Genomic DNA, 13061 nt, shown 5'->3' with positions numbered 1-13061 from the left:
TCCTACTTGTTAGTATTTCCTCTTAGGTGAGAATACTCTGGTACTTTTCTGGGTCTTAGTTGAGTGAGCTTTATTAGAATAATTGAACAATACTTTCACCTCCACATGACACTCATAGATTTTTCAAGGGTTAAATATGGGAGCTACGTTTCTTACATGTTTCCTTTTGTAAGTTGATTCACAAAGCTTTCACCGCCTCCACTCCAATGAATCACTTTGTTTAGCAAGTGATCAGGTGGAACAGTTTAATTTCTTCCTGCAAATAATGCCTTTTCCTTTTTCATCCCATTCAAGTCTCCGTCCTAGTTAAAGTCATTGTGATGTAGAACGGCAGTGGTCCAGTTGAAAGGTTCAAGGTTTCACTGTGTTTTAGAGTGCAGATAAAGAAGATAATAGGAGAGGAAACTGGAAAAGCTGTGACTCTCTCATTCAATTCAATTCAATTTATTTTCATATAGCGCCTTTCACAACAAGGTTGCCCCAGGGCGCTTAACAATGCAGGTAAATATACATTTTGTGAATACAGAACTGAAGACAATGGAGGAAAGGAACCAAAGACTCCTCAGTAAGGAGAATAAAATCCTCTAGGGGTCCAAGGTCAACTGGCTGCCCAACCCCTTTGGGCATGCTAACATTATATCATTAAAAAAAAAGAAAGAAATGAATGCGGGTATTAATCCATCCATCCATCACGTCGTCTGTATGTCAGTACCCCATGCAGGTCTCTGCAGACCAGCAGAATCCTCCTAAACGACAGCTGTATCCATGATGCCCCTCTTGGATCCATGGCACTGATGCAGCATTCAACTCACATGGTGCCCAGCCCAGGACAGACAGGCCTCTGAAACTATGCTGTGTACAGTATTTCTCCTCTGCAGCATCCCTGCGAGGCAGGACAGGTGCCTGACCTCTGAGAGCCTTGTAAGTAAGTAGAAGGAGTTTGAAGTCCGCCCTGTACCTGAGAGGAAGCCAATGAAGAGAGAGAAGTATGGGGGTTATGTGGTCATTCTTTCTGCTCCAAGTAACAATTCTAGCTGCTGCATTCTGTAAGTATTCAAACTCTTTGCTGTGACAAATCTAACGTACTTTAGGCAGACAAAACGACCTTAAAAAGCCACATGATTTTTAAGTAGTCTGTCTGTGTGTAGTAACAGTGGTTCACATTATTTCAGAACGTATACTCCCGTCTCTGTAACGTTCCTCAGTCAGCTAGTGAACATTCTGTATTTACACCACGAATGCACTACTTTGTCTCGCGCGCGGTCACACTGGCCGTCCACAGGCACGGGCAGGAGCAGGGAACACGAGGCCGCTCTGTAGTGCCCCTGTGGCTCTCCAGCAGAGGGGAGCATTTTGCTCAACAGCCCTGAGCCGAAGGACCCAGTGATAAAGCTGAAAATCTGGCAAGTCCCCCAGTCTCCCCGGGGCGCTGAAGAGGATTTCATCTGATGCTGAGGTTCCTGTAACTCAACACAAAATTGAACACGGCGAGTTATGAGTTTGTGAAGAAGTGACAGCGGAACAATGTCAAACAGGAAGTTAACCTACAGGAAAGAATGAACTGAATCTCTGATATTCAAGCACGCAGTGTGACGTCCACTGTCTATTCAAATCTTCTCTGCAAGTCTTACAATTCTTTTTCATACACCGTCTCCTGGTTATTGTTTTGTGAGTGCTTGAACTGTTTCTCAGTAGAAATAAGACCGATAACTCACTGCTTCAGGATGCACACTATCGTCGATGAAACCTGTGGTGTAAGCAAGCGAAAAGAGACAGATCCTTCTAAAACACAGAGGCCATCGGGAGGGCAGAAACACTCTGCAACAGGTAGGAGCTGTGGAGCCGTGATTCCCCCGAGCCAGAGCCCTCGTCCTCCCTCGACAGCGAACTGAGCTCCAGCGACTGGAGCAGCTACCTGCCGTCGTGGGACCTCCTGCAGATTGGGAACGGGTAAGGCAATTCGACACGAGCCCACTCCTCTTCCCACTGCTTACACCCCTATAACAAATAGTTTCAGGGTATTCAAGTACAGGATAAAGAGATTACAGGTGTTCCCAATTGGCTGAGGATACAACTCTCTCTCTGAGAAAGCACACAGAGGTGGACAAAGCAATTAAATGCGTTTACAAGTCATTTCCTCTGTATCTGGTCTTTCTTTACATATCAGAAAAGTGAACTGGTGGCTGTTGGAAAGTGTCTGCTCCGTACGTAATATACATGTAAAAGATGTGATTAAATATCTTGGTATTAAGATTTTCAAAAAGGTGATTTTGTGATTTGATGTTCTCTACCTTAGTAAAATAAAAAAAAAAACTTTATTCATGGTTGTTATTTGTCAAACACGGGCAGAAGGAGGCCTAAATGCTACAGGGTTTAGAGCATCTAATACCGATACCGACAGAGTATTATTTACAAAATTAAGCAAAGTAGGTGGTGTATGTTTCCCTAATTTAATCATTCAGGAACTAGCGGGTATAGACTTTTTACTTGAATGTCATTTGGATGCTGGAAACCCCCCTGAAACTTGCCAGCTTCCATGAAGAAGTTCTCCTCACGTGGTCTCTTATAGATAAACATACCTCCCATAGATACATCATCTAGAATACAGAGAAAAAATAAACCTGTGCTTTGAAAACTGGGTTTAAAATAGTATAAGCGGGGTCAACAAATTAACTGGTGTGGATGATGAAATGTAGAATCAAGCAGATTTTATGAATAGATATAATGTTTGTGATAAGTCTGATAACAATCCGTCGTAACCAGAGCTACTCCTAGAGAGGTATTGATGCTTTTAAGAAACTTAACAGTATACCATCAGAAACTATGGAAGAATTTACAACCTTTATTAGACTACAAGGAAAACAATTTAGTTATACTTGTACTAATAAATACTTCAGATCCCTCTCGCAATCTCACAATATCTTGTCAAACTATTTTGGAGCACTTCTTTGGGGAAAGTGAGTGGAATCAAACATGACTATTGTCAAACAGATTTTGTATGAATAATAAGGTTAAGGCGTCAGTACAAAATTGTACATTGAATCGACCCGGTAAAGATACACATTGTGCATAGATTTAAAAGTAATATAGATGATAATTGTCTTTCTCAAAGCAGCCCAGAAACCTTACGTTTGTTTTTGTTTTGTTCTGTTGTTAAAACACTCTGAACAGATCGGCAAAATGGTGTAAAGAAGGCTTCTAATTCTGACATTTCCTGTAGACAAATTGAGTTATTTTACTGCTCAATACTGCTGAACCGAATCTAAAATATAATGTATCATTGGCTTAATCATTATACTTGCTCGTTATTAGATGTATAAATAGCCTAAAGATGAGAAATAATCGAAAATTGAATAATTAGACCGTATGTCGTAGTAGCAGATTGTACTTCTCGCCTAACTGATGTGGTCGAGCAACACCACAATCGCCATACAATCCGTCCGTTCTCATGCTCTGACTTTCAGGTTGGGCAGTGGAATGGATTCCAGGGCAAACTCGTTCTTGTTTGATTATCCGTGTGAAATCTCGCCCAATATAACAGGTAAACTCATGCACTGAAATGACGCGCTTCCAAATTAAAGCGACACGCATTTGAATAATTCAAAATACACACGAGGGAACGTCTCCAAACCATGTCTAAGTATCACAACATGAAAGCTGTGCGTACCTTATCTTTATTTGACTGTATAATGTACTCCAGTGATCTGTAACGTAGTCTTGCGTGCATCGTAAAGGATCCGGACTTCCGGCTACGGAAAACCCGGAGTGGATCAGCCTTTGCACCGGACCCGGACTTCCGGCTACGGAAAACCCGGAGTGGATCGGCCTTTCCACCGGACCCGGACTTCCGGCTACGGAAAACCCGGAGTGGATCGGCCTTTCCACCGGATCCGGACTTCCGGCTACGGAAAACCCGGAGTGGATCGGCCTTCCACTGGATCCGGACTGCCGGCTACGGAAAACCCGTAGTGGATCGGCCTTCCACTGGATCCGGACTGTGAGCAGCTTTTGTCCAATCGGCGCTGAGATTTCAGCAGGAGGCGGGAGACAGGCTCTTGTCCAGTCACACAGCTTCAGTCCCGGGACTTTTCCGAATTCCGGCGGGCGGTGACACTTCCGAGAAATGTCCACTGGGTGGCGACAGAGATACACGGAGCTGAGTCTCAAAGCGCTATCGGAAAGACTTGAAATCGGAAAGAAATACATTTGTTACGTTTTAATCCCATTGAAAAGGAAGATGAAAATATCGTTTGTATTTTAAAACATTATTATACTTGCGCAACATAATTATTAAGGGAATGGTGTGAGAGGAGACCGTGTTTGAACAGTTTAAGACGGATGTAAAGACATTTTATTTCAGAATGTCTTTCTGAAATGTGTCTGTTTCTGTGTTGTAAGAACGTTGAAGCATGGACGGGCCTTATCTGCATTTACCTTGTTGAATCTTTTTTTCCATAAAATGTACATGTATTATTGCATGTACCCTGACAATACGACTGCTACGTTACGTTTTCTTGTAGTTTTTGGTCTCATAAAAAATACAAAAGTATGAGTCGATGACGTCAAAATGGTGTCGCCCACAGGGCTTATGGGTAATGTAGTCTCTGTAGTTCACTGGGCTGCCCTGCCCATGTGTTTCGCTGATTTCATTGAACATTAGAATGAATTATATTTATACAATTTCAGCGTATTTATCGTGTCTTGTATTTCTTTGTCTCTCTTATGTGTTCCCTTGTGTGTATGTTTTCTTGTATTTCACTTGTCTGCGGCGCTGGTTAATCGACCCGGCACATAAAGCAAACCCACTGTCCTCGTGTTTCTTAGCTCCCGTCTTGTTTGCAAACTTTTCTCCTGTGTTTATTTTACTTTGTCAATAAAACGTGGTTGCCGGGGAAACGGTGCTGCAGAAGTTGTTGCGAGCTGACCTCTAGGAGGTAAACAGTCGGCTTTTGTAATCTAATCAGCGAGCAAAGCAGAAACGTTAGTCTAAAAAGCGCTGGCTGAGTATTTTGTGGACATTATGCAGAAGAAAAGGAAGAAACGGTGAGTCGCAGGCTGTCGGTAAATATCAGCGCTGGACACCAGCCTCACACCGATGGGCTCACTGCACCATGAGCGAGTCCGTCGGCGCCTCCTCCTGCTGGGGTGTGTTGCTGCAGGAGTGAGGAGTCTCCGGTCCCCGGTCGCGTCATGATCTGCAAGTGGAGGTGAGAGACGGCGGCGCAGTGGGTGGCAGCGCTGGGAGCCTGGATTTAGTTCCTGGGGTGCTGTGTGTGTGGAGTTTGCATGCTCTGCTCATGTTCTCGTGGCTCCAGTTTTCTGGGGTGCTGTGTGTGTGGAGTTTGCATGCTCTCCTTATGTTCTCGTGGGTCTAGTTCCTGGGGTGCAAAATTCTGTTTATTTCACAAGACGGACCCGGGCAGCAGCATGTGTATGCAGCGCTCATCCTGCCTGCATGTTTGCAAACTTTTCTCCTGTGTTTATTTTACTTTGTTAAATAAAACGTGGTTGCTGGGGAAACGGTGCTGCAGAAGTTGTTGCGATCTGACCTCCGGGAGGGAGACAGCTGGCAAAGCCGAAACTTTAGTCTAAAAGGGGCTGGCTGGAGTATTTTCTGGACATTTCGCAGAAGAAAAGGAAGAAGCGGTGAGTCGCAGGCTGTAGGACAGGACTGTCGGGGAAATGTAAGCGCTGGGCTGAGCGAGTCCGTCGGCGCCTCCTCCTGCAGGAGTGAGGAGTCTCCGGTCTCCGGTCGCGTCCTGATCTGCATGTGGAGGTGAAAGGCTGAGAGATGGCGCACATGCTCTGCACATGTTCTCATGTGTCTGGTTTCCTGGAGTGCTGTCTGTGTGGAGTTTGCATGCTCTGCTCATGTTCTCAAGGGTTTCCTGCCGCTTCTGCAGTCCAGTGTTGGTGAGTCTGTCGGGTTGATTGTGTTGTGGTGTGAGTGTGCCCTAAAGGGGTTTTAATAGTATGGGGTTTGTGTGTTCACTTGTATGCAGACCACTGGAGAGTCCGGTTGTTTTTTGCCAGGCAGACTAATGGCTGCATATTCAATTCCAGCTACTGATGTTGCCAAACCAGCAAGTGGGACAGTGTTTGAAAACCCTTTCAATGAAAGGTTTGTAGAACAGTGTTGCTATTGTTCTGTTTAATTCGAGGTCACCAAGCTTATAAATGGTCTCACAACGTTTGTCTCTTTTCAGGTTTCTCCGACCCGGAGAGTGAACAAAGAAGTGATAAGGGCCCATAACACCTAAGCTCGGCACTCTCACACTCTTCAGCCACACGAGCTTCCTCCTGGTAAAATACTGGGCAAGCCCCTTTCTGACAGGGACAGTGGAAAACCCCCTGAGGGAGATGGGCTGAGGGGAGGAATAAAACCATCTGAGCCGGAACGGAGCGCGCTCCCGATTCCCACCAGACCTGGGAGACCACACAGGCAGCACAAGGGAAGCTGCGGCGCGCGAGTTCACGGAGGCAAGGACCGATGGACGACCACGGGAGACAGTGGCATCGGAACAGAGGTACTGTACAGAGACTTTTAATACCTGAAGGCAAGGAGCGAGAAACCGGCCCGGCTAGCCGCTCCAAACTGAGGGGAATGGAATACAGTTCGCGGGAGGATTTCTAGTGGAACCTGAACGGAGTCTGGGGAAATGGGACCGGCCTCTCGTTCACTGGGGCCATCAAAGACTTTACAGGTACGAAGAAGAATCGTTCGAGTGGCCACTCTTCGGTACTTGACAGAAAAGACTGCCGTCCCTCTGGATTCATTATGACCCTTGGAAGGACCTTTTGTTGCTGCTGTTTTCGTTGTGTCTTTGGCTGATGGTGAATGTGGATAGAAAATAAAAAGGTCACTTATACGATACACATGCTTGTCGCTGGTCTGTGTGGGCATTGGTGGATCTGGGAGATCAACAGAACCTGTTGCATTGCTAGGTGCCGTAGTCATATATGAGGCAGGAAATAATTGTTGTTTGAGGGGTCACCTCACTCTGACACGAACGTGTTGGGAAGACGCGCCAGTTCTGACGTTAGTGCGACGGGTCTGTAGGCATTAAGGCAGGTTCTTGTGTCCTTTTTTGGAACAGGAACAATAACAGAAGATTTGAAGCAGTCTGGCACTGTGCACTGGGACAATGATTGCTTAAAAACGTCTGTAAAGATTGGAGCGAGTTGGCCAGCACAGGGCTGTAGTGTGGCTGGAGATACACAGTCAGGTCCTGCTGCCTTTTTACAGTTTTGCTTTTTGAATAGCCTTAACACATCCTGTTCTTTGCTTAACAGGGCATTCTCAAGACTTGTTAACAGCGTCAAGTCTTCGTGAGAGATTGAGTGTGAGTGGGTGTGGCACTCCAGTTGAGTGGGGGACAATAGCTCATCCCCAGGATGTGAATTATTTGGACGAGTTGCGAGACTGCCATGGACAAGGTCGTTGGAGATCCTTTGTGTTTCAGGCCTGCTGTAAAATGTGTTATCTGGTAGAGAGTGATCAAGATGTATCTGAGGGGATTTTCTTTTGTAATTGGTAACAGTTTGGAGACCTTTCCAGACAGATGAACAGTCTTTGTTAGCAAACAGTTGTTCCAGCTGTGGACAGGAGGGGAAACAAAAGGTAGAGAACACTATTTTTAGAGAAATGGTCCTAAAGGAACAAAGCATAGTGTAGGATGCCACTAGCTTAAGTCTTAACAGCACTGCATGAGAGGAGACTCCAGTGTCTATTTGGTCCGAGGGATCCTCAGAAAGGTCAAAAGGTTGCAAACAGATAGGAGACTGGTTACATGCCTGAAGCTTAGCTAGAGGAACATAACAGTGCTGGAATTCTGAGAGGGGAGGTTATCAGAGCCTAATGTTATTGTGAAAAATGGCAACTAGGTATAGACGATCTGCTGAATAATAATAATAATAATTGCTTACACTTATATAGCGCTTTTCTGGACACTCCACTCAAAGCACTTTACAGGTAATGGGGACTCCCCTCCACCACCACCAATGTGCAGCATCCACCTGGATGATGCGACGGCAGCCATAGTGCGCCAGAACGCTCACCACACATCAGCTATCAGTGGGGAGGAGAGCAGAATAATGTAGCCAATTCATAGAAGGGGATTATTAGGAGGCCATGATTGGTAAGGGCCAATTGGAAATTTGGCCAGGATGCCGGGGTTACACCCCTACTCTTTTCGAGAAGCACCCTGGGATTTTTAATGACCACAGAGAGTCAGGACCTCGGTTTTACGTCTCATCCGAAGGACAGCGCCTGTTTACAGTATAGTGTCCCCATCACTATACTGGGGCATTAGGACCCACATGGACCACAGGGTGAGCACCCCCTGCTGGCCCCACTAACACCTCTTCCAGCAGCAACCTTAGTTTTTCCCAGGAGGTCTCCCATCCAGGTACTGACCAGGCTCACACCTGCTTAGCTTCAGTGGGTTGCCAGTTGTGAGTTGCAGGGTGATATGGCTGCTGACTGTCTGTCCTGTGAATTGTTAAGGGTTTCATGTATTTGTGTGTCCAAGTAGTCCGGACTGCTGTGCTATGTGTTGTTTGTCTTTTGAATTTTCTGTTTTACACCTATTGTATCCATAGTGGTATGGGCCAAATCCAATTTAAAGGGTGTTGTGAGCACTGGGGTTTGTTGGTTGTGGTGAGTTAGGAGTCTGGAAATGAGAGCAAGGTGCGAGTGGATATGATAAAAAGATTGTTCCTTTATTTTGTTTCTGATACCTGGTGAAGAAACGCAGTGAGTGTTTGAGTGGCCAGCTGCGTCAACTTCAATAAAACTGGCCTTTTGGTTTGTTTGAGTGCTGACTTGCTATGGTGTATTTTTTCTCTCTGTGAACAACAGGTCCTACGGCCAACACTACCCACACAGGAGGTGTGTGCGTGACAGCTCCTCAGCTGCAGCAGGAGTCCAAGTGTGCACAGATTTCTTGTTGGGGTTTGTTGTTTGAAGTTTCTGTTTGTATGTAGGAAGCAATTGTGCCATCGCGTGGTCCGAGTTATAGCACGGGACGAGAGCTCCCGAAGAGCGCCTGCCTCCTGCCCGATTCGACGTCTAAAATCATCACAGAACGAGAGGAGCCAACAGGAATGCAAGTCTCTTCTGGTGAGGAGCCTCCGACACAGCCCCCAGTACTGGGTGTGCAGAAAGAATCCTGTTCTACAGTTGTGGTGCGAAATGGCCTCCAGTCCTTGTCAAATGCTGGGTTTCTCTGGACTGCAGTCCCCTCCGCATTTGGATGATTGTGATTGGTGTTGCTGTAGCTGTGCTGTCCTGAGACTGACTGGTGTCAAGACCAGCTGTACTCTGGGATCAGCAGGGCCTAGTGGTGGTATGAATTGTGGCCTCTGTTTCTCAGGTGTAACAAGTGTTTGATCACTCTGTTCTGTATGTGTCACGGACGTCCAAAGGGACTAACCGTAGGGAGCAGGAGAGCGGAAAAAGACCCATATGCGTAGCGGCGAGACGGGAAAAAGGCCCGGGCTCATTAGTGCAAAGAGTTCAGGAATGCCGTATAGAAACCTATGCCCTCAGGGAGCGGACGTGGGGCGCCCTGGTGCTAGGCGGGTCTCAGGACATCCGAACAACAATGCTGAGCGAGGACAGAGTGCAAGACCCGGAAATATATAGCCCAAGGGAAAGAGAGGGACAGGAAGGACAGCAGACCGGAAACTAGGGACAGGACAGAGAAGGAGCGCCCTCTGGCTGCAGAGGGCGTGACAGTATGTTTATCAATAGTGGGTACTGGCCTAATTCAGCCCTGCACTCGCTGTTAGCTGTTTTTCTCTGCGCAAGGCGGATGTTTCTACAGATTGATTAGAGTTTCTACAGAGTGTACTCCTGGTCTGTGAGGGGACCCCACACTTCACTGCCGTATAGGGCAATGGGTTGGATTACACTTTCAGATATTTGGAGCGAAATTCTTGTTGGTGGGTTGACATTGAAGAGCCTCCTTCTTATTGCGTAGAAAGCCCTGAGTGCCTTCTCCCTCAGTGCCTTTAGTGCCAGGTCAAAACTCCCAGAAGAGCTGATGGTGAGACCGAGATATGTGTAGCTGGATGTGTGCTCCAATGTGTTGTTGTTCAGTGTGAATTTGTACCTGTTTCCCTGAGGTCTGGCTTTCTCCTGGAAAACCATAACTCTGGTCTTGTCCAGATTGACTGGCAGTGCCCAGGTGTGACAGTCCTGCTCCAGCAATGCCAGGCTCTGCTGTTCTGGGTCCAGATGGGCTGGCAGTGCCCAGGTGTGAATGTGATGGGATGTGTGGCGGTTTGGTAGGAAGCCAGTCTGACTCTAATGCAGGACATTGTGCTCAGTAAGGAGGGCCGGTTATCAGATATTCAAGTTACGACAGAGTTCCTTCCCCAGGTTACTGTTCACACTGAAGCTCCGGTACCTGTTGGGGTCGAGTCTGTCTCCATTCTTACAGACGGGCGTGATCAGTCCTTGATTCCAGGCCACAGGGAAACAGCCGGCCGTCAGGACGAGGTTGGGGAGTTTGAGCAGGCTTTGCTGCAGTTCTGAGCTGCAGTTGGATCAAGCGTTGTTGACTGTGTCTTGGCTACAGGCCTTTTGTGGTCTGAGAGTTGTCTGTTTGTGTATGTGCTTATCTTCTTTAGGGTGTGCATGTAGTGTCTAACCATCTCACAGTATCTGAGGCGCAGTTCAGAGTGGTGTGGTGTTGTTTTAGTTCTGGTAGTTCTCTTCAGTTGTTTCTGCACTCTGTATCAAACCATTTGATATTGTTTCTGAGTGTGTTTCATATGAATGTAGTCATTTTGATTTTAAGGCTAGTTTCTCAAAAACATGGTTTATAAATGTATGCCCGATTTGTTGGTTTGATTCAGAGCGTTTTGAAATGTAAGGGATCAAGTAATGGGTTTATTTGCTGCTGAAAAGAGAAGAAAGAAAAAAAAAAGAAATGAGACAATTAGCTTGTAATGAGTTTATAACAACAGTAATTAGATTCCTGCAAGCACTCTTTTCATTGTCCAACAACTGAAAGCTTTTAGGTATAAAGGAAGGGTCCTCTAATATTTGATGTGTGAGATTGTCGTTCTATTGGAGATGTTAGTGAGTCTGAGGATTCGTGTTAATATGACAATACTGCTACTACTATTAATAATACAGCAAGGCAAGACTTCTTTCAGTCATTTCCCACCCCTCCACCTCAGTGAATCACACATGTTAAACTTCCATCTCGGGTTCCAGATCAGACATGAGCAATCCTATATTACAAATACTTAGCACCAGGCAATTTAACCAGACAATAATTTAAGCAATTATTCATTCAAGAGAAGCAGCAGGACGAGTAAAGTGCCCCTCTGATGGCCGGTCAGTGGAATTAAACTGGAAAATTTCTTAGAAATGATTATTCTTACAATGATGTGCCAATGGCGCCGCTTGGTGGTCATTCAGCAAAATTTCACCGAAAGTTTTTTTTAATTAAAATACCGTTAGTAATGTTCGTATTAATTAGTTATTTTAATTTTAAAAATATTTAAGCATTTTCAACAGCAAAGAATACATTGCCTTGCAAACAAGAGTAATGAATGAATGTATTGTACATGGATACAAAATACAAAATAAATACAATAAACCAAAAATTAAAATGACGTTCAAAAGGCGCGAGTCGATGACGTCAGAAGGAAGTCGCCCACGGGGCGTATGGGTAATGTAGTTTCTGTAGTTCTCTGGCCCGCACTGCCCACGTGTTTCGGTGATTTGATTGAACATCAGAATTAATTATATTGTACCATTTCAGCGTGTTTGTCGTGTCATGGATTTCTATGACTGTCTTATGGGTTCTCTTGTGTGTCATGTTTATTTTAGTGGGTGGCAGTGCTGGGGCCCTGAACTGTAATCATTCGTGTTTAGTATTTGTTACTGTGACCCTCCTGGGAGGAGGGGACCTTTGTAAGATTCCTGTCCTGGCAAGCAGCAGGTGAGAGTTTGCTGTCCGACTCAATTACACCTCCGCTACCTCATTTCACCTCTTTCACCAGCCTGTAAAGGGGGTTGTGATAGTATGGGGTCTTTCTCTTTAACAACCTCAAACCGCAGGAAAGAAATGCTTCATTTATAAGATTGAAATATAACCAGAAAGTATAAAAATAGCTATTTGTGTGTATCATGTCAGAAATATTTGTTTTTATTTTAAAAGAATTTAGAAGAGAAATATGATTAATAAGGCAGTAGAATCCATTTAAACTGTCATTTTCCTGTTTAGGTTGGAAAGTTTAATTTGATCAAGTCCACTTGAGTGCCTAAGCAACTGTTTGGGTAGTTTGGCTGGTGTGGTGGTGCTCTCCAAATACCTGATCCAAACGGACAGAGAGACAAAGTGAGAAAGAAAAGGTGTAAATAACAGACATATCATATGCAGAATACAGTAATGTGCTGTTCAGCACAGTGACCTAGAGTGAAGATGGAAATCAGTCATTCTAGTGCTCTCAATGGTTTTCCATTACAAACGGACCAGGGCTTCCTGAGACACAGGCAGTTGGAGTTATATAGAGTTAGAGGTTGTTTTCACGGCACCAGCCGACTAAAGCAGAGACCTCCTTCCACTCCAGAATTTTTTTTTTTATTTGGGTGGGATCATCTGGAGTCTTGATTCCTTTCACGGAGTCAGCAGTAGATACACAGCTGTTAGCATAGGAGGAGTACAGAAGAGGTGACAGCAGTGCTGGGGACCCTCTGGCACAACCAGAGGTGTGAAATTGAAATTGTTTGGAAGGAATGGGAAGCTAAAGGCAGAGTCACAATCTCTGATTCATGTAATCAAAACAGTACGTTCTTTCCTCGGGCAGCTTCGTTAGAACATTTTAAATAGATGTAAAAGTGTATTTACAGACTATATCAGCCCTTATCTTTATTAACCTGGTTTAATCTTTTTTTCAGAAGTGTAAATATATTATACTATGTACCCCTGATGGTATTATTGATGTGCTATAAATATACTCTTGTTTGTATTGTATCTATTTTTATTGCTACAATAAAAAGTTAAAAAGAACTGCACTTTCGAGAAATGTCCACTGGGCGG

General features: G+C 45.1%; 1 long non-coding RNA gene across 1 annotated transcript; it reads right to left on the bottom strand.

The window, feature by feature from the left end:
- Positions 1 to 428: 428 nt before the first annotated feature.
- On the bottom strand, positions 429 to 4050 carry LOC148654197 (uncharacterized). The gene is made up of 2 exons (XR_015941426.1): positions 3668 to 4050; positions 429 to 958 (listed from the first exon to the last, which is right to left on the bottom strand). It is a non-coding gene; the product is annotated as an uncharacterized LOC148654197 (long non-coding RNA).
- Positions 4051 to 13061: the final 9011 nt, after the last annotated feature.

Source organism: Lepisosteus platostomus, chromosome 9 (genome assembly GCF_059453375.1).
Source record: "Lepisosteus platostomus isolate fLepPlt1 chromosome 9, fLepPlt1.hap1, whole genome shotgun sequence".
NCBI lineage: Eukaryota > Metazoa > Chordata > Actinopteri > Semionotiformes > Lepisosteidae > Lepisosteus > Lepisosteus platostomus.
The sequence above is the reverse complement of the archived record's forward strand: the minus strand, read 5'-3'. Positions and strand labels throughout refer to the sequence as shown.